At 44.2% G+C, this 20595-nt stretch overlaps 1 protein-coding gene across 2 annotated transcripts in view; it reads right to left on the bottom strand.

Moving 5' to 3' along the window:
• The window catches only part of lrch4 (leucine-rich repeats and calponin homology (CH) domain containing 4), a 45609-nt gene that overhangs the window by 24465 nt on the left and 549 nt on the right, over positions 1 to 20595 (bottom strand). The gene's annotated exons all lie outside the window — the stretch shown is intronic.

Below are 20595 nucleotides of genomic sequence, written 5' to 3'. Positions count from 1 at the left end.
TCAGTATTACTTATAGATTTTTCTAAATGTCTAACCTCACTTATGAGCACTTTAAAAGTGCTGACCAGCTCTCCATTCAGTCTTTTCAAGCTTTCTAAATCTGACAGCTTCACAGTTCCCATGGCCTCATGGGAAAACAGTGTGCACTGCTTGCAGATGGGTATTGTTCGCCTACTATATTATTAATATACAAAGCATTCAGGCATCCTGTCCAATGTTTATGTGCTGCTTTTACTGTGCAGGTAAGTGTGGATATTCAGATCCAGGTCTTTGGTTTGAGTAACAAACACAAAGAAACCACACAGCAACACAACAACCAATCTGTGGTCAACTTTTCCATGAACTGCTTAGATAGATTGTCCTCAGAAATGTACAAACCTAGTTGTCTAACTAGTGCTGCTGTTTAGGGAGTGTCGAATCTGTGTGATGTGTTGTCAACGACAACAATAAACCCTCTTTTGATGACACAGCACTTGATATTATCCTTCTGCAGTTGAAGGTCTATATCGATGGTAGTGTTCTTCACAAGCTCTGGATGAACAGAGGGCTCTGTGTGCATTCTGTTTAATCTACAGTCAACGGCCCAGCGCTTAGATGACAGGGTTATCTTTGTCTTTAAACAACGGTGGAGGCCACAAAAGGTCAAGTCAGTGGACTTAAGCGTCTAAACATTTAGCGGGACCTGACTCCATCAGTGCAGTGTTTTGTGCAAATACACCACCTCTTACTTCTAACGTAATGATCAAGATTTTTATAGTTTACTTCAAAAAAAATTTCTCCGTTAAAATATCTGCCTAAATATTATATGGAAAAACAGTAAAGGGATAGTCCACCCAAAAATGAAAATTCTGTCATCATTTACTCGCCCTTAGGTTGTTCCAAACCTGTATACATTTCTTTGTTCTGCTAAACACAAAGGAAGGTATTTGAAAGAATATTAGTAACCAAAAAGATCTCAATCCCCATTGACTCCCGTTGCATTTATTTTCCCTACTTTGGCAGTAAACATTTTGACATTCTTCCAAATACCTTCCTTTGTGTTCAGCAGAACAAAGAAATGTATACAGGTTTGGAACAACCTAAGGGCGAGTAAATGTTGACAGAATTTTTTTTGGGTGAACTATCTCTTTAAACTAGACAAAGATCAGAAATGTTGCCTCAGCAATAAACACAAGTTTAGTCAACAAAATTGTACAAGTTATTAAAACTAAACTGAATCTAAAACTGAAATAAAATAAAAACGTATATAGCAACTTATAACAACAAAACAAATAATAAAATGACAGAAGCACGTAACAAAATTGCTCAAAAATAAACTGAAATTAACATGTAAACTAAAAATGTAAAAATAAAAGCCAATTCAAAATATGAATAAAACTACAACAGAACTGTAAACATTTAGTCAGTTACATTTAGTAATTTAGCAGACGCTTTTATCCAAAGCGACTTACAAAGTAGGGGAAAACAATTGAAGTAATTTGTGCAACAAAGGAACAACAATGCATAGGTGCAGTAAAACTGGTCTCAGTCAGCTACCACAGTATACGAGGGGGGGGGAGATAGAAAAGTAGAAAAGAAGTAGAAGACTGTACTAATGGGTCAGATGTTGACGGAAGAGATTTGTTTTTAGACGATTCTTAAAGACAACTACAGAATACGCTGAGCTTGTGGCAAGAGGGAAATCGTTCCAGAGTCGTGGAACACATCTGGAGAAAGTGCGTGAGAGTGATTTTTTCCCTTTGTGGGACGGCACCACAAGACGTTGTTCGATTGCAGAGCGCAGGGATCGGGCGGGTACATAAGTCTGAATTAGCGAGTGAAGATATGGGGGTGCCGAACCACTGGTGGTTTTGTAGGCCAAGAGCAGAGATCTGAATTGGAACTGGAACTTGAATTGGAACAAAACAAAACAAAACTATAACAACTCTGGACTGATAATGCTAAACTTTTCTCTGTTACCAGCTTGTCAAAATAAAAAAAGAAACACTGTGTGTATAAAATTTTAAATTATAATGGGTTCTAAAGCATTCTATTGTCTTGTCGTGCCGACCGGGTCCAGTGTAGACACGTTGTAAATTGTTTGCTTGCCAATTATAGTTCCCTATCGATACTTCATTCGTACTGCGTAGCAGGACGCTATGGGGAAAACTCCTTTTTCTCCGATGACTGAAGCTTTACAATAACGCAGTGAATACTGCACGGCCATTGGTGCTTGCAAAGTAAAACTTTGAGCCAATGGCAGCGAAGCTGCACGGACCTATGGCGATGGTGCCCGCCAAAATGGGCGGGGCTTATGGCTATATAAACAGACACATCACCGTAGGGTCCTCAGATTTCTTCGTCTTCAGCGACGACTTCTACCTCGCTACCCGGACTGATAGCTTCGCCGTCGGAAAAAGCATTGCAGCGGACTGGACCTCTCTGCTCAGCAATTCGCTGGTTCTCAGCAGCGCCGGTTCCTGTTCCCTGCCGCCATCCGGCAAGCTCTAAAAAAGCAAATTTTCCATGAGCAAATTTCCTGCGGCGTTGTTGCAAATGCCGCGCCGTCACTGTCATTCGTGTGGGATATCCCTGCACGCCGCTGATGGTCACGGCGAGTGCGTCTCATGCTTGGGAGTTTCCCACGCTCAAGACGCACTCAGAGAGACGGAATGCCCTCATTGCGAGTGCATGAGTCTCTCCTCTCTGCGCTCGTGGATAGCTTTCTTCTCAGAGAGCGAATCTGCTTCTCGATCCCTCCCGCTTCACTCTACGGAGACGAAGCAGCGGGGTAGAGGAACTAAGCACTCGGGGAAGCGCGAGCTCACGTCCCCTCGGCGTGCCTCGCCTTCTCCACAGAGAGAAAATTTGCCGGTTCGTTTTTCCAGGCCGACCAGGCATGGTCTCGTTTGGCGGAAGCGAATTCGAGGAAGACGACAGCATGTCGTTAGCGGCTTCAGACGGGGAGGAGCTGTCGGGCTCGGTTTTCGACCCCGCCCCCCTGCCGTCTATAGAGCACAGCGAACCCGCGCCGGGTCTGGATTCCGAGCTTTTTCGGGTCCTTACTAAGGCTGTGGAGGAGCTGGGCTTAGAGTGGTCCTCTCCGGAGGAACCCACTCGCAGCCGCCTGGACGAATGGTTCCTGCCGGGGCGCCGCCAAGCCCCTCATCAGCGAACTTCACCGTTCTTCCCGGAGGTTCATGATGAACTCACCAGGTCATGGCGCGCGCCCTACTCAGCCCGTCTACGACCCTCTTCTTCCTCCGCTCTCACCTCGGTTGACGGCGCGGAAGAAAAAGGATATGAGAAGCTGCCTCCCCTGGATGAGTCGGTGGCCGCACATCTGTGTCCGCCCTCGGCCATCGGTTGGACGGCAAAAGCGGCCCATCCCTCTAAGCCGTGCAAAACCACCTCGGCCCTCGCTGGACGCGCATTCTCGTCCGCCGGCCAAGCGGCTTCAGCATTGCATTCCATGGCAGTGCTTCAAGTGTACCAGGCCAAACTCCTCCAGGGCATGGACGGGTCCGGTACAGATATCGCGCCCTTCAAAGAATTCCCCTGAGACGGGCTCTAATATCCGCTGCCGGCCTCTTCGGACCAGCAGTGGAGGGTTTTGCGGAATGCTTCACCGCAGCGCAGAAATCTTTGCAGGCCATGAAGCACTTCCTGCCCAAGAGACCCGGGTCCAGACCTGCGTCGGCTCGCCCCAAGCCAGCACCAACTCAGCAGCCGGTGAAGGCCACACCCCCCGCTGCCCAGAAGGTAACAGGAGCTGAGACGCTTCAACGATCTCGCTCCGGGAGACGTTTCCCCCACCCTCAGCGTCAGGGACCCCGGCCAAAGATCACGCTGGACCCTGCGCCTCAGGCACCATCCTGAGACCGAGGAAAGGAAGAGGAAGGGCTCTTTTGTTCGCCCAAACACCCCGTTCTGTTCCAGGTGCCGGCGAAAATGTGTTTTTGTTCCAAAATGTGAATACGGGGTCTGTTCTAACGCCCGCACAACCCACCGCTGTTATAGCGGGCACAAATATAAAACACAAACATTGTCAGAAAAAGAGCAACCTTCCTTTTCCACTCTCCTCAGGAGTCAAGCCCCCGAAAGGCGGCATACCTCCCCAATGCATTCACCCCTTGCCATACGGGCCGAGGCCTGGCGGGCCATCCCCGAGATATCGGATTGGGTAATGGGAATAATATCTCGAGGATTCACTCCAGTTCGCTCGCAGACCCCCGCGTTTCCGCGGGATGATCACCACCCGAGTCCAGAGCGCGAATTCACACGTTCTGCGCACGGAGTTGGGGAACTTACTGGACAAAGGAGCCATAGAATCGGTTCCTCCAGATCAAACCGAGTCGGGCTTCTACAGCCGCTACTTCCTCGTACCCAAAAAGGATGGCGGTCTCCGCCCCATCCTCAATCTCAGACATCTGAACCGCGCCCTTATGAAACGGCGTTTCAGAATGATTACACTGAAACAGATCCTCTCGCAGATATACCCAGGGGACTGGTTCTTCTCCCTGGATCTGAAAGATGCATACTTCCACATCCAGATAGCCCCCCATCACAGACGATTCTTGAGATTCGCCTACGAAGGGGTTGCATATCAATACATGGTCCTTCCATTTGGACTGTCTCTAGCTCCCCGCACTTTCACGAAGTGCATGGACGCGGCTCTATCCCCTCTCAGGCAGACGGGAATCCGCATTCTGAACTACCTCGACGACTGGCTTGTTCTAGCACAGTCAGAGGAAGAGCTAAGGTCCCATAGGTCCCTCCTCCTCAGTCACCTGGAATGCCTGGGGCTCAGAATCAACATTGCCAAAAGCGCTCTGTCCCCCAGCCAACGCATTTCGTTCCTGGGGGCGGTTTTCGCGCCAGACCGTGCCCTAGCCATTCAGCAGCTCGCGGCCTCTTTTACGCCCGGAGCGTCACGCCCCCTCAAGGCGTTTCAGAAGATGCTGGGTCTCATGGCCTCCGCGTCTCAAGTACTGCAGTTGGACATTCTTCGGATGCGTCCTCTGCAGTACTGGCTGAAACCGAGAGTTCCGCCTCACGCTTGGCGTCTCGGACGCATACGCATCTGGGTGGATCAGGTCTGTGTAACAGCTCTAGCCCCATGGAGGGATCCTCTTTGGTTGGAGCAGGGTGTGCCCCTGGGAACCACATGCAGACGAAAGGTGGTCACAACAGACGCCTCCAAAACGGGTTGGGGGGCTCTGTGCGATGGCACACCGGCCTTCGGCCACTGGTCGATTCAGGAAAACGGCCTGCACATCAACTGCCTAGAAATGCAGGCAGTATGGCTGGCTCTTCGCCACTTCCTGCCGGTCTTACGGGACCGCCACGTCTTAGTCCGATCAGACAGCATGACAGTGGTGTCCTACATAAATCACCAGGGAGGCCTCTCCTCAAGACGCATTTTCTCCCTGGTACTTTGCCTCTTGGAATGGGCTCAGTGCAATCTGCGCTCACTAAGGGCAACTCATGTGCCAGGCAGACTGAACCAGGGAGCAGATATGCTATCTCGGAGCAACGTCCCTTCAGAGGAATGGACGCTCCACCCCAAGTCGGTTCAGAAAATTTGGGAAGTCTTCGGCAAGGCAGAAATCGACCTTTTTGCCTCAAAAGACAACACTCATTGCCCAACCTATTTTTCGAAGGACAGGGATGCCTTGGCCCGCAACTGGCCCAACCGGCTCCTCTATGCCTTCCCCCCGATCGCTCTCATACCACAGACGATCAGGAGGATCAGAGAACAGGCGCACAAGGTGCTGTTCGTAGCCCCACTCTGGAAGAACCAGCCCTGGGTTGCGCAACTGTCTCAGCTGCTCGTAGCAGCCCCGTGGCCTATTCCCCTGAGACGGGACCTCCTCTCTCAGGCAGGCAATACGATTTGGCACCCCCAGCCAGAGCTGTGGGCTCTGCACCTCTGGCCTCTCGACGGGAGCCTACGGTCCTCCCCGAGAGTGTCATGAACACAATATCACAGGCTAGAGCTCCGTCTACTAAACGACTCTATAACCTCAAGTGGTCTGTCTTCTCCACCTGGTGTACAACCCGCGGCGCAGACCCAGAATCCTGTGACATATCACTAATTCTGTCCTTCCTGCAAGAGCTGTTGGATAAGGGCCGCTCCCCTTCCACGCTCAAGGTCTATGTGGCAGCAATTGCAGCTTCTCATGCCCCCATAGCGGGCCAAGGAGTGGAAAGAATGACTTGGTCATTCGTTTCTTGAGGGGTTCCAGGCGGCTACGCCCTTCTCGCCCCCTCACCGTTCCCATATGGGATCTGCCCACGGTGTTGAGAGCTCTGAAGGGCCCTTCCTTCGAGCCTCTGCAGTCTGCGGACCTCCGTCCCTTAACGCTTAAAACCACTCTGCTGCTAGCATTAGCATCAGTAAAACGTGTGGGCGATCTACAGGCGCTCTCTGTGAGCCCCTCCTGTCTTCAGTTTGGGCCTGACAACTCTAAGGTAGTCCTCAAACCTAGACATGGTTACGTACCTAAGGTGCTCTCTACTCCATTTAGAGCACAGGTAGTGACACTTTCTGCGCTCCCCTCCTCCGAGCAGGACCCGGAGCTGAATCTGCTCTGTCCAGTCAGAGCGCTTAAGATCTACATTGAGCGTTCCGCCCCATTCAGGCAGTCGGAACAGCTTTTTGTCTGCTTTGGCAACCGCACCAGAGGGTCTCCGGTCACGAAGCATAGACTATCTAAATGGATAGTTGAGGCTATCGCGCTGGCATACTCTTCCTTGGGCCTTCTATGCCCCACGGGAGTTAGAGCCCATTCTGCTAGAGGTGTCGCCTCTTCCTGGGCATGGTCTAGCGGAGTCTCCATAGCGGATATTTGTGCGGCGGCCTGCTGGGCTTCGCCTTCCACATTTACCAGATTCTACAGTCTGGACGTTCCGGCCTTACAGGCCCGGGTCCTTTCTGCTTAAACTACTGCTGGGCTGGGGTTGCCCTCAACCACACCAGCACCTAGCACACTACTGGGACGATTAACCGGATTAGGCCACCTATTAGCTTGGCTTTTCCGCCTTCCGCAGAATTCTCTGCCTCATACCTATCCTCGAGCCACGGCTTCGGGATTATATGATGTTTTCGTTCCACTTGTAGCACTGCGGGATTATACTGGTTCCCCATAGTGTCCTGTTACGCAGTACGAGTTAAGTATCGATAGGGAACGTACTCGGTTACTAACGTAACCTCGGTTCCCTGAGATACGGGAACGAGTACTGCGTTCCTGGCCGTGCTTACAAGCTGCATATGGTCGTCGCTTCAGTCGAAGTAACCTGAGGACCCTACGGTGATGTGTCTGCTTATATAGCCATAAGCCCCGCCCATTTTGGCGGGCACCATCGCCATAGGTCCGTGCAGCTTCGCTGCCATTGGCTCAAAGTTTTACTTTGCAAGCACCAATGGCCGTGCAGTATTCACTGTGTTATTGTAAAGCTTCAGTCATCGGAGAAAAGGAGTTTTCCCCATAGCGTCCTGCTACGCAGTACTCGTTCACGTATCTCAGGGAACCGAGGTTACGTTAGTAACAGAGTACGTTTTATGCATTTGATAAAATTTTATTCAAAGCTACTTACAGTGCATTCTGACTTCACATTTATCAGTACATACATTTCCTAGGAATCGAACCCATGGCATGACTTTGATGTTCATTGCTCTACAATTTGAGCTAGTGGAAAGACTTGATTCAATCTCAGGTACAAAGACTGTATTTACACACCACATAATGCATATTGTACACAAAACTAAAAAGCTTTTTGAACCGTGGCTGGTTGTTTTACTTGTCAGTCAAGGAGGACTAAGTGAGGGTTTCTTCAGAATGTGCTGTAGGCCGGACCTTTGATAGTTTAGTACGCTAATGTCAGTTTACATAAGCCTGTTTAACAGACGCTATTCATCTAAATGAACATTCGGTGCACTAACTTCAAAGACAGTTTTCCTAAAGCCACACCGAATAAGAGTGATTTATAAAACATTGAATTTGATACAGTAAAACAGTTATAAAAAAATCAGGTCACGTTTCCCCAATCGGGAAAGGCAACTCTCAAGTTATCACCCCAGAAGCAATCATTAGAAAAATGTATTCACCTGATCATAACATCTAGTGACAAACAACCTTTTTATTTATTTTACACAGGGCCTGTACCTAGAGACAGATGGTGAAAGATCACTTTATGTAATCAAACTTAATGAAGTAAACTCAGATGAAATATTTACTCTCAGCACATACCAGCTTGACACTTTACGAAGTAAACACGTGCGTGTGTGTGGGAAGGGTAAACCCTACGGTATGGGGACAAAATGTCCCCACAAAGATGGCAATATCCAAAATCCTTGTCCTTGTGGGGACAATTTTTTGTCCCCATGAGGAAACGAGCTTATAAATCATACAGAATTAACTTTTTTGAAAATCTAAAAGAGCAGACAGTTGTGTGTGATCTTTAGGTTTAGGGGGTGGGTTAGGGGTAGGGAATATGATATACAGTGTGTACAGTATAAAAACCATTGCGTCTATGGAATGTCCCCATACAACATGGAAACCCAACATGTGTGTGCGTGTGTGTGTGTGTGTTCATGTTTGTATATCCCGGTGGGGACCTAAACCTGAATGCACACCAACACATGGGGACTCGTGTCACCGTGGGGACCAAAATTGAGGTCCCCATGGGAAAAAAGATAATAAATTGTACAGAACATTATTTTTTAAAAATCTAAAAATGCAAAAAGTGTTCTATGATCTTTAGGTTTAGGGATAGGGTTAGGGATAGAATATACAGTTTGTACAGTATAAAAAACATTACGCCTATGGACCCTCCCCACGGGGATAGTAAACCAGACATGTGTGTGTGTGTGTGTGTGTGTGTGTGTTCATGTTTGTATATCCCGGTGGGGACCTAAACCTGAATACACACCAACACATGGGGACTCGTGTCACCGTGGGGACCAAAATTGAGGTCCCCAGGGGCAAAAAAGCTAATAAATTGTACAGAACAATATTTTTTACAAATCTAAAAATGCAAAAAGTGTTCTATGATCTTTAGGTTTAGGGATAGGGTTAGGGATAGGGGATAGAATATACAGTTTGTACAGTATAAAAACATTACGCCTATGGACTGTCCCCACGGGTGTGTGTGTGTGTGTGTGTGTGTGTGTGTGTGTGTGTGTGTGTGTGTGTGTGTGTGTGTGTGTGTGTGTGTGTGTGTGTGTGCGTGTGTGTGTATGTGAGTGTGTGAGTGTGCGTCTCTGCCAGCATCTATACAAACTCTCCAAACTGGAAGGCAAAGATGTGGAAGAGGTGTGGACAAAAACAAAGCTTTGTACCAACAGCCGACAACTGCAGGATCTGTTGCTATAAAGCATAAGAAGTAACTTTAGAGCTTTAATAGGCAGGTACATGCAGGTGGAAACACTGACAGTATTTTCTGCTGCGCTCATGGTGTAATCAGATTATGTTGTGTACTTCTGAGCCCTTGATCTTATTGCCGTGGAGGTGGTTCGGCGGTGACTCAAGTCTCGCCTTTATGCGCACGTATCTGTTACACAAGACTGAAGAAACAAGAAAGCGTGGTGAAATCCATCTCGCACAAGCAAACCAGTGGTGAGCGGATGTGTTCGGTTACCATGACAACCAGAATCATGTGTCAAAACAAACAGCACTGCATTCTGTTTATTCATGAACTGACACATACTTGTTACTTTAAAAGAAACATGCTTTTATTTTTTGCATTTACATTTATTTATTTAGTAGACGCTTTTATCTCTAGCGACTTATAGTTTCTAATATACAGCCGCAGAAAAAAATTAAGAGAGACCACTCCAAATTTTTATTTCAAATCACCATGTATCGTGGCCATTCCAGTCCAGTGTCTGTTGAATTTCAACAAAATCAAACCTCAGGAGTGACAAAGTCAATGTGAAAGACTGACAGCATGACAAGACACATCAAAACTGTGATACAAATCAAGGTTATCACATAATTTTTTTTTTTAACTTTTACTAAATACATGTACAAATTTGTATTGCTTAAAAGTGAATATGAACTTATTTTCTTTGCAGTATTTGACGTCTGAAAAAAGCATCTTTTCTATTATTTTGACCCGTTTCTCCAGTTTTAATTTTCTGCAAATAAATGTGAATAGAAACAACGTTTTTACTTGAAATTTGGTAAAAATATTGTTAATAGTTCACAGAATAAAACAAAACAATCATTTTACCTATACACATACCTATAAATAGTACATTTTAAAAACAGTCTCTAAAATGGTCTCTTAATTTTTTCCACGGCTGTACATATTTTTTACTAATACTGTACTATATTTTCACTTTAGTTAACAGATAAATGCTTTTGGCAAACAATGGATGATCACCTTAAATGCTGCAGTTTTTAGCTGTTTGTAGTTGCGCATCATTATTATTTTTCGTACTACATTTAAAACTTTGTCAAGCAGGTCATTGTTCATGTATTATAGCCCAAATCACGTCGCTTGTAGGTGTCATATAACTGTACTAAATGATCAGATTTACATCTAGCAAGCAAATAAAGGGTTAAATCTATATTAGATCCACCGTACATAAATGTAGAAACAGTCCTGATATAGGGGCCAGAATATAATAGAGACTAGGAAGTAAGTAACCAAAGCCATAGCAACCACCTAAAACATTCTAGCAACAACAACATAGCAAGAAACATTCAGAACACCTTTCCAACCACTTCCAAAAACACTTTATTCAATTAAATGCAGAAACCACGTTGTCTTCGCTACCGCAGTATAACTTTAAATCAAACTCATAAAAACTACACAAACTCAACCCATAGTAACTTAATCGTGTGATAATTCTGAATGTTCTCATTCTCCAGATAACCTAAACCAGAGGTTTGGTGTGCTCTCTTTTACTTTCAACCAAACATTCAGCATCATCATCTCACACAACACACAAACACACTGAGTAATCCCCGTAGCCTCTATAAAGCCTAATGGGAGATTCTGCCATCTGGACACGCTAAAAGGCGCCAAGCAGGAGACAGCTTTGGGTTACATAACTTTCCAAGAGCTGGTATAGCTGAGCTGAACTGATCAGATTTGAGCTTGTGTGTGTGATTATATGAAAAGGAGAGGAGCTGATTTCAGATCAGATGCTTGGGTAGCATGTGAGATCTGTTAACTGCGAGATCATTAAACGTGGCCATGTGTGCGGTAAAATATCACTCCATGTGTTCTTCTGTAGTTGAGGTTAGCTTAGCATGTGTACATTTGCACTTTGCACAGTATGACACGGTTCAGAGGACATTCAGCAAACACATGTGGACATACAGTATATCAGGTTTCATTTACTAAACAGTCTCTAAGCACAACAGATCTGTCGGTTCAACCTTGTAGTTCATTTGTATTAAAAGTTTAAAAGAATTGTTTATAGTACACAATATAAGATTGATTAACAGATGTTTTAGTTCCTCATAATATCTATCAAGAGTCTTGTCAATAGATTTTGTGATTCAGCATTTTGTGTACATCATTTTTCCGTTGTATGAATATTATATGCCACATATTTTGTGTTCACACAATGTATATTACGTATATCATCCTGCTTTCTAAGAGACAGTATCGGGTATTAAAAAATAACAATTGACCACACTTTTATTATGCAACTTATGATCTTACGATAATTTTGTTTACAATTCTTGAAATAACTAGAACATAGTTACTCAAATCCACATATAAACTTTTGAGGAATATGTGAATACAGTAATTTTGCAACAAACCTAAGCCTTGTTTTAACTACTAAACAGTGCAGTATTGTCTGCGATTGCAGCAGAAAGTTCCCTGCCAACACAACCAATTCAGAAAAATGTCCAGTGCTTTTTTTGAGTATCCTCTGCCTGTATCTATCCCCATGTGACAACTCAGACAGAGAGGTAATACTAAATTTTAGATGACTCCCTGCATGTCTGTCACTGTGTCTCTGCTTCTCCCTCTTTTAAAAACACTGAGGACTGTATTACAGCATCTGTGTGGATTTGAGTTTGAATTAGCAGTAGCAATTCAGAGTTGAGCTTGTCGATGAAGAGAAGCAGAAGTCAAGGAGCCCACATCCGGTAGCTGTGTAGTGGAAATGCAACTGCAAGGCGAAACAGTTCAACACTGTGCAATAGCGAGTGTGTGCGGCCTCTCACACAGCTGGTGCAGTCACACACCAATTCCCCCTCACGCAAACACTGTGTGAATTATGTGCATTTTTGACATAGGTTTATGTGCAGGTTTGAACATGCTAAAACAACATCGACCACATACACACAAACCCACACAAAAACAATCTCAGCACACATTCTTATGAAACACAAATGGCTTTATATAAAGCTTTGAGTAAAGAAAAACAACTGGGATCTCACAAAAACACAACTGAAATCAAAAGCCTCTCAACTCTCGAATCGAATCTGAGGTTGATTTGCAAAACTCTAGCCACACATTTTATATATCAGTGATACTTGAAGTTTGCCACATCCTAATACAACAGGAAATGTTTTATGCAGTGGCCTTGGATCTGAATGACCCACAGAAACAGTGTATCATTAACTAGCAAAATTGTGAACACAGAAATGTAACACACATGCAAACCCTTCCCTGAACAATTCACACACAGCTCACAGGTCAAGCTATCCATGAAATGGTTATTGTATTGACTGTGTTCATGGAGTCATGTGTTTGACTGTCTGTCATTGTCAACTTCCTGGTTCTCCCTGATGACATCAGCATGTGGGTGTGGACTAAAGCTTCAGCTTATTCCTTCAAACTGTTTAATACACAAAAAACACTCATGTCAGCACACTGCCAAAAAAAGAAGAAACACCAACCAGGAGAAAGACGACTTTTATTCTACCATGATGATACGGTTTAAAGGAGTCATATGACACGATTTCGTGTTTTCCTGTATCTATGGTGTGTTACAAGTTGGTCATGCATATATTAGACACGTAAAATAGCAAAAGTTAAAGTCTCAAACCTAAAGAGATGTTTTATTCAAAAGCGGAGGCTCATCCAAACCTGCCTAATACGCCTCTGTTAAACATACCGCCACATTTCTAAGTCAGTTCGCGAGAAGCGTTGACCGCCCAAAATGTATACGCAAAGAAAGAAGGCGTGTCTATTCCCACTGTAGTGTTGTTGTTGCTGCCGCCATGTCGTGGAGACAGGCCTACCATACCTTTAAGTGGCTTAACCAAAGTGACTTTGAGCTTGACATATTAAAAGTTCTAACAAAATTAGATAAAAATGACAATTATTAAGTTATATAAAACATTACCTTTATTCAACCAAACAGACATGTTTTTTTAATCAAATAAAGCATTTTATCATTTTCAATTAACTTTTCAGCCCACAACAGCCAACTGAATTAACCAGTCTTTCTAAATGAGCAAAGCTCATTCACATCTTGCATTCTCTGTGGTTCACTTTAAATGATTCAAGGATCTCTTATATTCGCTAGTAACTGAAAAGTTCAATAGTTTAAATGAATCGGTTCAAATGAGTCATTCGTGTGCTAGTCGTTCTGAACGCAATGTGCGTTCATACTGGCGAACTCGCTGTGTACAGTATACGCTGATTCAACGATCCAACTGCACAGCTAAAGACATTACAATGATGTACATCATGTTAATTTAAGAAATTTCAAGAAATAAACATACTTGGATGCAAAACAAACAGCCGTGAAACACAGGCTGGCTCTTGTTCTGCAACTCTTTTTAGTGCCTCAGTGTGCTGATACGAAACAGCGCCTTCATTGTGGCGTAATGCCGCAACTGCAGTTCCAAATGACAGTCTGTTAAATGCACGCAGCATTTCTTGTGAAGACTAGAGCTTGAGGCGGCACGACATTTGACGGAGGCGGCCGCCTCCAATTTCTCTATGCAGGAAAAACCCTGGAAATCAGTGGTTACGTTTTATTTACAAGTGTTTTATACACTGTTCCAAAACTCCAAAATCCGAGTGTGTGCAGCACATTAAAACCTGATTGTGCACTAGTGTTGGCTCGATACCAAAATTTTGGCTTCGGTATGGTACCAGAATCTAATACTGGTAATATCGGTACCACATCGGTACCATAGGTGATCATAAACAGCCCCAAAATAAATTATTTGAAAAAATATTAAGAAGATTGCATGAAACTGCTGTACCTGCTTTAATGCATATTTTATATATTATTTTTATATTTTATATAGCACCATTTTATTTTTACACTTTTACACTGTATTACTGAAAAATGCTTTGGTTATATAGACTTATCATCATAATCCCACAAATATGAACAATTAAATTTTGAACAACAATTAAATGTTTCAAGTAGGTCTATTTAACAGTAGCATTCAAGATGAAAACTGAATGATCAATAAAAATAAAACACTGCACAGTCTTCACTGTATAAAATAAATATGCAATGACTCTAAATAAAGCTACAAAATTTTCATTGTCTCTTTAATAAGTGACACAGATTTATTAGGTTACTGTCACTTTAAGGCAAATTCTTTTTTTAATGCGGATATACATTTAAAACACAACAGACTGTGCTTATGTGAACCTTTTGTGTTTTTGACATAACAGCGTGTGTATTTGACAGTATAAGAACATATACAAGACGTGAAAGAGAACTTCATGATGATTAGTAGGCTAACTGAGATACGTGAACATATACAAGACGTGAAAGAGAACTTCATGATGATTAGTAGGCTAACTGAGATGTCTGGAACAGAGATAACGTTATATATGCTATGTATGCCATTGAATGGGGATGTACAGACGCATCGCAGCATGTAGAATATACGTTACACTGTAAAACAATCTAAAGATCTCTCTACTCAGCAAAAGTAGAAAGAGCAGAATTTGTAATAAATCACTCAGTGTCTCAGGTTAAATGGTCGCAAAAGTGCTTGTAGAGCGATTCATCTTGTTCTTCTATGTTGCTGGTTCTGCGTCAGTTCTGTGGCATACTGCCGCATAGCGGTGAACTTTGGAACAGCAGTGTTTCAAGTACCGAAACAAGCAAAATTCTGGTATTGAACCGTTTGAAATCTAACATGTACCGGTAAACTTCCAGAACCTGTTTACCGCGCAACCCTATTGTGCACAAAGGCTGTTTCTAAAAAGGTGGGGAAAATCCAACTTTGTAAGGACAGTCTGCCGCTTCTCACTCACAGCCTGTAAGTACGTTTTCAATATTAATGAATTTGCAACTGACTAGGGATGTAACGATTCACTCAGCTCACGATGCGATGCGATTCACGATTCTGATCTCACGATGCGATTTATTCACGATTTACTCACGATTTATTTTGAAAAAATTAGTTGAAACCAATTAGAAATGAACAACGTCCCTTGCATTATTTCTTAAATGCTTCACGTTTCTTTGTATGATAAAATAATGTTTTATTTCAAATAACAAAACTAAACTGCAATTTTATAACAAATTAATAATAGAAAAAGTCTCTTTAATATAAACAAACTAATACTGTCTGTGCTTTTCTTGGATTTTTTGCATTTAAGAAATATCAGCATCCACGTTTAGGTTTGCAGTGAAAATAGCGGCCCCTGCTGTTCAAAAAATGTATTGCGATTCAGTTCAAGCCTCAACCGATTTGAATCGTCGCTCATTATAACCGATTTTCAACTGGCTCACGGTGAATCGTTACATCCCTACAACTGACTATTCAAACGTTAGCTTTTTGTCAGTCCTACGATCACAAATGCAGAAATGGTTTTAAACTTACGAGGCTGAATCCATCGGGAGCTGGATGCAACCTCGTATCCTCTGGCTGTTCTCCACTGCAGCATGATGCTACATGAAAAATGCCCCGCTGGATGCAGCAAATGCCTCTGTAACAAAGTTCAATGTAGGGAAGGAAGGAGGCGGGAACCGGCGAACATTTAACAAACTTTAATCAAAATAAACAAACAATAACACGGAAGTAAAAGGCCGGCAGCCACCTCACGGTCGACTGCCGGCCACACAAACATAAATAAAACTTAACATTTCCGGGCCCGGTCCTCTCTCCTCGGCAGTCCCGTCGCTCATCCTCTTATGCTCCCTAGCTCCCCGTGAGGCATGCGGGACCGGTGCGCGTACAGCTGATACTCATTATCACTCACGCCACCGGCCCCGCCTTCCTGCCCCACGGCTCTCGTCCCGCCTTCCTCGCTACATACCCCCATCGCCCCTCACAGGCCGGGGGTACCACCGCGCCTGTGCTTACTCCCCCCGGGGGGCCCCCCCTTGAGAGCCCCAGCGCCTGGGGGTACACACCGACGAGACGAGAGAACGGAGCCGGGAGCACCCGAGTGACAGGGACAAGAGAGGTGAGAGAGGAAAAAAAATAGTCTGGTTCCCCGACACGCCGTCGCTCGGTCCTCAGCCAGCCGTGAGGCTCTTCCTCGCGGTGCTATGCTGTGGTGCTGGACGTTCGGTGGACGGCCCGATCCTCCTCCGCCTCCTGGCAGCTGGCGATGGCTTCTGGCTGAGGGCAGCCGGCAACAAGTTCCCCGTTTCCGGTTCCTCACCATCATGGCTGTTGGTAACAGGATTCCGGCTCAAGGCCAACGGCGGCAACTCCTCCGCTCCCTCTATGGCCGCCATCCCACCTCGTCCCAGGAGCACGGCCGCGAGCTCTCCGTCCCCATCGATTCCTCTCGCTTCAGCACCACTGCCTCGGGCAGCCGCTGGCGGACGTCCTTCGCCCGCGCTGCCCGAACTCCTCAGCACCGCGAGGCCGCTCGGCGGCGAGGGCTCTTCGACAGCATGTCCCTCCTTCCTCCCGGGTTTCGGCACCAATGTAACAAAGTTCAATGTAGGGAAGGAAGGAGGCGGGAACCGGCGAACATTTAACAAACTTTAATCAAAATAAACAAACAATAACACGGAAGTAAAAGGCCGGCAGCCACCTCACGGTCGACTGCCGGCCACACAAACATAAATAAAACTTAACATTTCCAGGCCCGGTCCTCTCTCCTCGGCAGTCCCGTCGCTCATCCTCTTATGCTCCCTAGCTCCCCGTGAGGCATGCGGGACCGGTGCGCGTACAGCTGATACTCATTATCACTCACGCCCCGCCTTCCTGCCCCACGGCTCTCGTCCCGCCTTCCTCGCTACAGCCTCGTTTATAATACGTTTTATTGACTTTGTCGCTTTGCATCGAGACACCGCGTCAAAGCCTGTTCAAGATGTTAGCTATAGTTAGCTAATTGTTAAACCTAATAGTTTTTTTTTAAATAAAACCTTATTGATCTGATACGCTCTCTTCTGGCAAAGTTGATTAATCTGCTTGGTCAAATGCATTTTCTGGATCATATTCGGGCTTGAACTCACACAGTACCAGTGACATTATCAGCTGTCAATACGCTTTGAAGGCTGATGTTCCGAATATGGTATGGGGCGTTACATTTCCACCACATGCTTGAGGTATTTGGCCAATCACAGCGCACTGGGTAGCTGGCCAATCAGAGCACACTGCGCTTTACACAACGATGAGCTTTGTTAAAAATCGAGATGTTTCAGAAAGGCGGGGCACAGAGGAGCAACAGTAATGCACGGTGTGTGAAAACGAATGTGTTTTTTAACCGTAAACTGCATAAACACATTATATCCCCAAATACACATAATGTTCTTTTTAGCCATCCAATATGACCCCTTTAAAATTAATGGTCAGACAAACAAAACTTATTTTCTTAATTCAAATTTATTTCCACAAAAACAATATCCTTTCTCCCAACAGGATGTTTAAAGGAGTAGTTTACTTCAAAATTTGCCCCCATTTACTTTCCATAGTATTTTTTATTCCTACTATGGAAGGTCAATACGAGGATATTTTGAAGGGAACTACTCCTTTAACATTTTTGAATGAATGTCGTGCACTAGGAGTTTGTTTGCTTGTTACGATAACTTGAACAAAAAGGCAATCAAATCAGATCTAATCCAGCAACACAGACAATCAAATACTGCTGTGAATGTCTCATAGACAGTTATTAGGCCAAAATCCAGACAGACAAATCCACTGTAGACACAGTCATGCCTACAGGCTGATGTTGTACAGGAAACATTATGGGCAGTGAGCGATCAATGGAATGATTATTGTGAAAGAAGCCATGAGGAAACAGCGTTTTCTAGAATCTATAGGTCAACATCTCTAGAAAACTATTTGTAAAACACAAATGACCCGGATTACATTTGTACGTACGTTAGACGATGACCTGTAAAAATAGGAATGTTCACAAAACATAAAGAAGAAACATGATGGCAGGACACAGGGTGAGATAGGGAGGGTGAGAGAGAGAGAAGCAAACAATGGAAAAGGGGTTCTGCCGAATGGGATTTCAGCTGAGAGGGGTGGGGGGGAAGAGGAGGGTCCCTATTTCGGGAATTTCACGACAATAGGAGCAGCCCACGAGCCTGTTTGATCAAGAAAAGGCCTCTCCCTCTTTCTATCAGCTGCTGTGAGGTTTAGATGTGGTATGGAGCGTGTATCCCTCTGAATGAGACTCTGTGTTACAGGCCATACGTTCATGCCCCGGGCATGGTCACAAGCTTGTGGGAGCCGTAAGGAAACAAATATTTTCCTCTAACACGCACAGAAAAACCCATTCACTCCTGTTTCATTCAGAGGATCCTCTTCATGCCCATGTCCTCCTGATATCATTTTTCTCCCAGAACTCCATTGAGGCCCTTTACGTTCTTAAAAACTCTTTCCTTTAGTTTTCTCTCTTTTAATCTTCAAGTACCTCTTTTCTACATGAAACTAGATGAATTAGTTTTATTTCCCTTTATTGGACACACATGCAGACTGTGATGTCATTTCACTTGAAACTGGACAGCCTAGCATGTGTTGTTGTTGTGAAGTCGGCGGTGGCTGTATTATTGCTCAGGTTACGAGATTGTGTAGTGGTCTGTTATTAAAAAGTCTGGGAGGATTTGATGATTCTGGGCTTTGTTCCCCATCTCGGCAATTACACCCTGCAGGACTGAACCCATGACCTTCCTGAGAGGAAGTTAGTCCATATTGGAGAGCAATCTTAAGGCGATTAAGAGTGTGTATTGTCGTAGGTAAGTAAAAAATCTAAAGCTAGGTCCATAAATCTTTGCCTCCATAGATGTTTGAGCATTAGAAACACTGTCATCGTCCTCCTACCTTCATGCATAGCTTGATTCCACCAAACTACTTAAAATACACATTTCATGCACCTACCAATTTGTGCTATAATATTTCGAGCAACACCTTATAATCAGTCCACCTTACGGTAGGTGTGCTTTTTAAACACTACGCTTAGATTTCTAGCAATAACACATGGCAAGTTCTCCCATCCCACACACTCAGACTGATCTCAAACTGGCTCATGGATTTCTAGGAGTCAGACGTACACCACGGTTACCAAGGAAACGTGGTTATCCATGCAGAGAATTGTTGTCAATAAACTCTACAGGAAAAATAAAGGATTAGGCCTTTTAAACCTTAAACAGGGCTTACCATGCTTGAACCAATAACAAGTGCCAGAGAATCAGTCCTGAACTAGTCTGATAGAGTTTACATTGGTGACCTTAAAGGGATAGTTCCAGAAAATCACACTTGTGTCATTTCAAACCTGTGTGACTTCCTTTCTGCTGCAGAACACAAAAGAAGATATTTATAAGAATGTTTGTCTCCAAACAACATTGCCCCCCATTGTATAGACACAAAACCAATATGACATTACTCAAAATATCTTCTTTTATGTTCCAGAGAAGAAAGAGTCATCTACATGTTTTGAATGATATGAGGGTAAATAAATGATGACAGAAGTTTTATTTTTGGGTGAACTGGTCCTTTAAACATACTATTTAACAACTGTGTCATCAAAAATTGGCCACTACCATTAATATGATGAATATATTCTTGGGCTCTTCGGAACTGCTTGTACGCGCAACGTATGTACAGTACATGCACAAAGATGTACATACATCACAGTGCATCTCACTTCAGAATGGCATTTTAAAGACTCAATAACAAACAACTGCAAAAGAGGTACAGGAACTGAAATTAGTCAAAATGGCATGAAATGCCACATGCTGATATTAATAATGGGCCTATGCCCAAAACTAAATGGTAAATTGCAGCACACATACTTCTCTACAAGACTTCAGACCATGTGTGTGGGGGGTTTGTATGGCTCAAAGACAAACTGCTTCATACCCACTTTGTATGGGAGAGGAGCAGATGGTCATATTAGTGCTGCTGGCAAGATGGATCTCACCAGTCTGAATTAGCACGTCCTCCCGAGCAATGCAAATTCCTCGTCAAATATGCTGACTACAACAATAACATTTTATATTAGTTGAGATATTCACTGCTTTGATATCAAACGTTAAGTGTGCGTTGCGCTGTGGTAAGATGGCTCAGCCCGAGTTTAGTTTCCACTTCGCAACAGGAAGAGAAGCACTGCGCAGATGTCTTCAATTTATAAAGCAAACTCCAAACAAACCAGTCACAAACTCAACAACCTGACTTTCAACAAACAATATTGTCCGCACAGCTCAAGCATGTGCTGTTATACACTTTTAGAAACAGATCGTGAAGACGATCA

Source organism: Triplophysa rosa, linkage group LG1 (genome assembly GCF_024868665.1).
Source record: "Triplophysa rosa linkage group LG1, Trosa_1v2, whole genome shotgun sequence".
Taxonomy (NCBI): domain Eukaryota; kingdom Metazoa; phylum Chordata; class Actinopteri; order Cypriniformes; family Nemacheilidae; genus Triplophysa; species Triplophysa rosa.
Note: the sequence above shows the minus strand (reverse complement) of the source record. Positions and strands in the feature narration are given on the sequence as shown.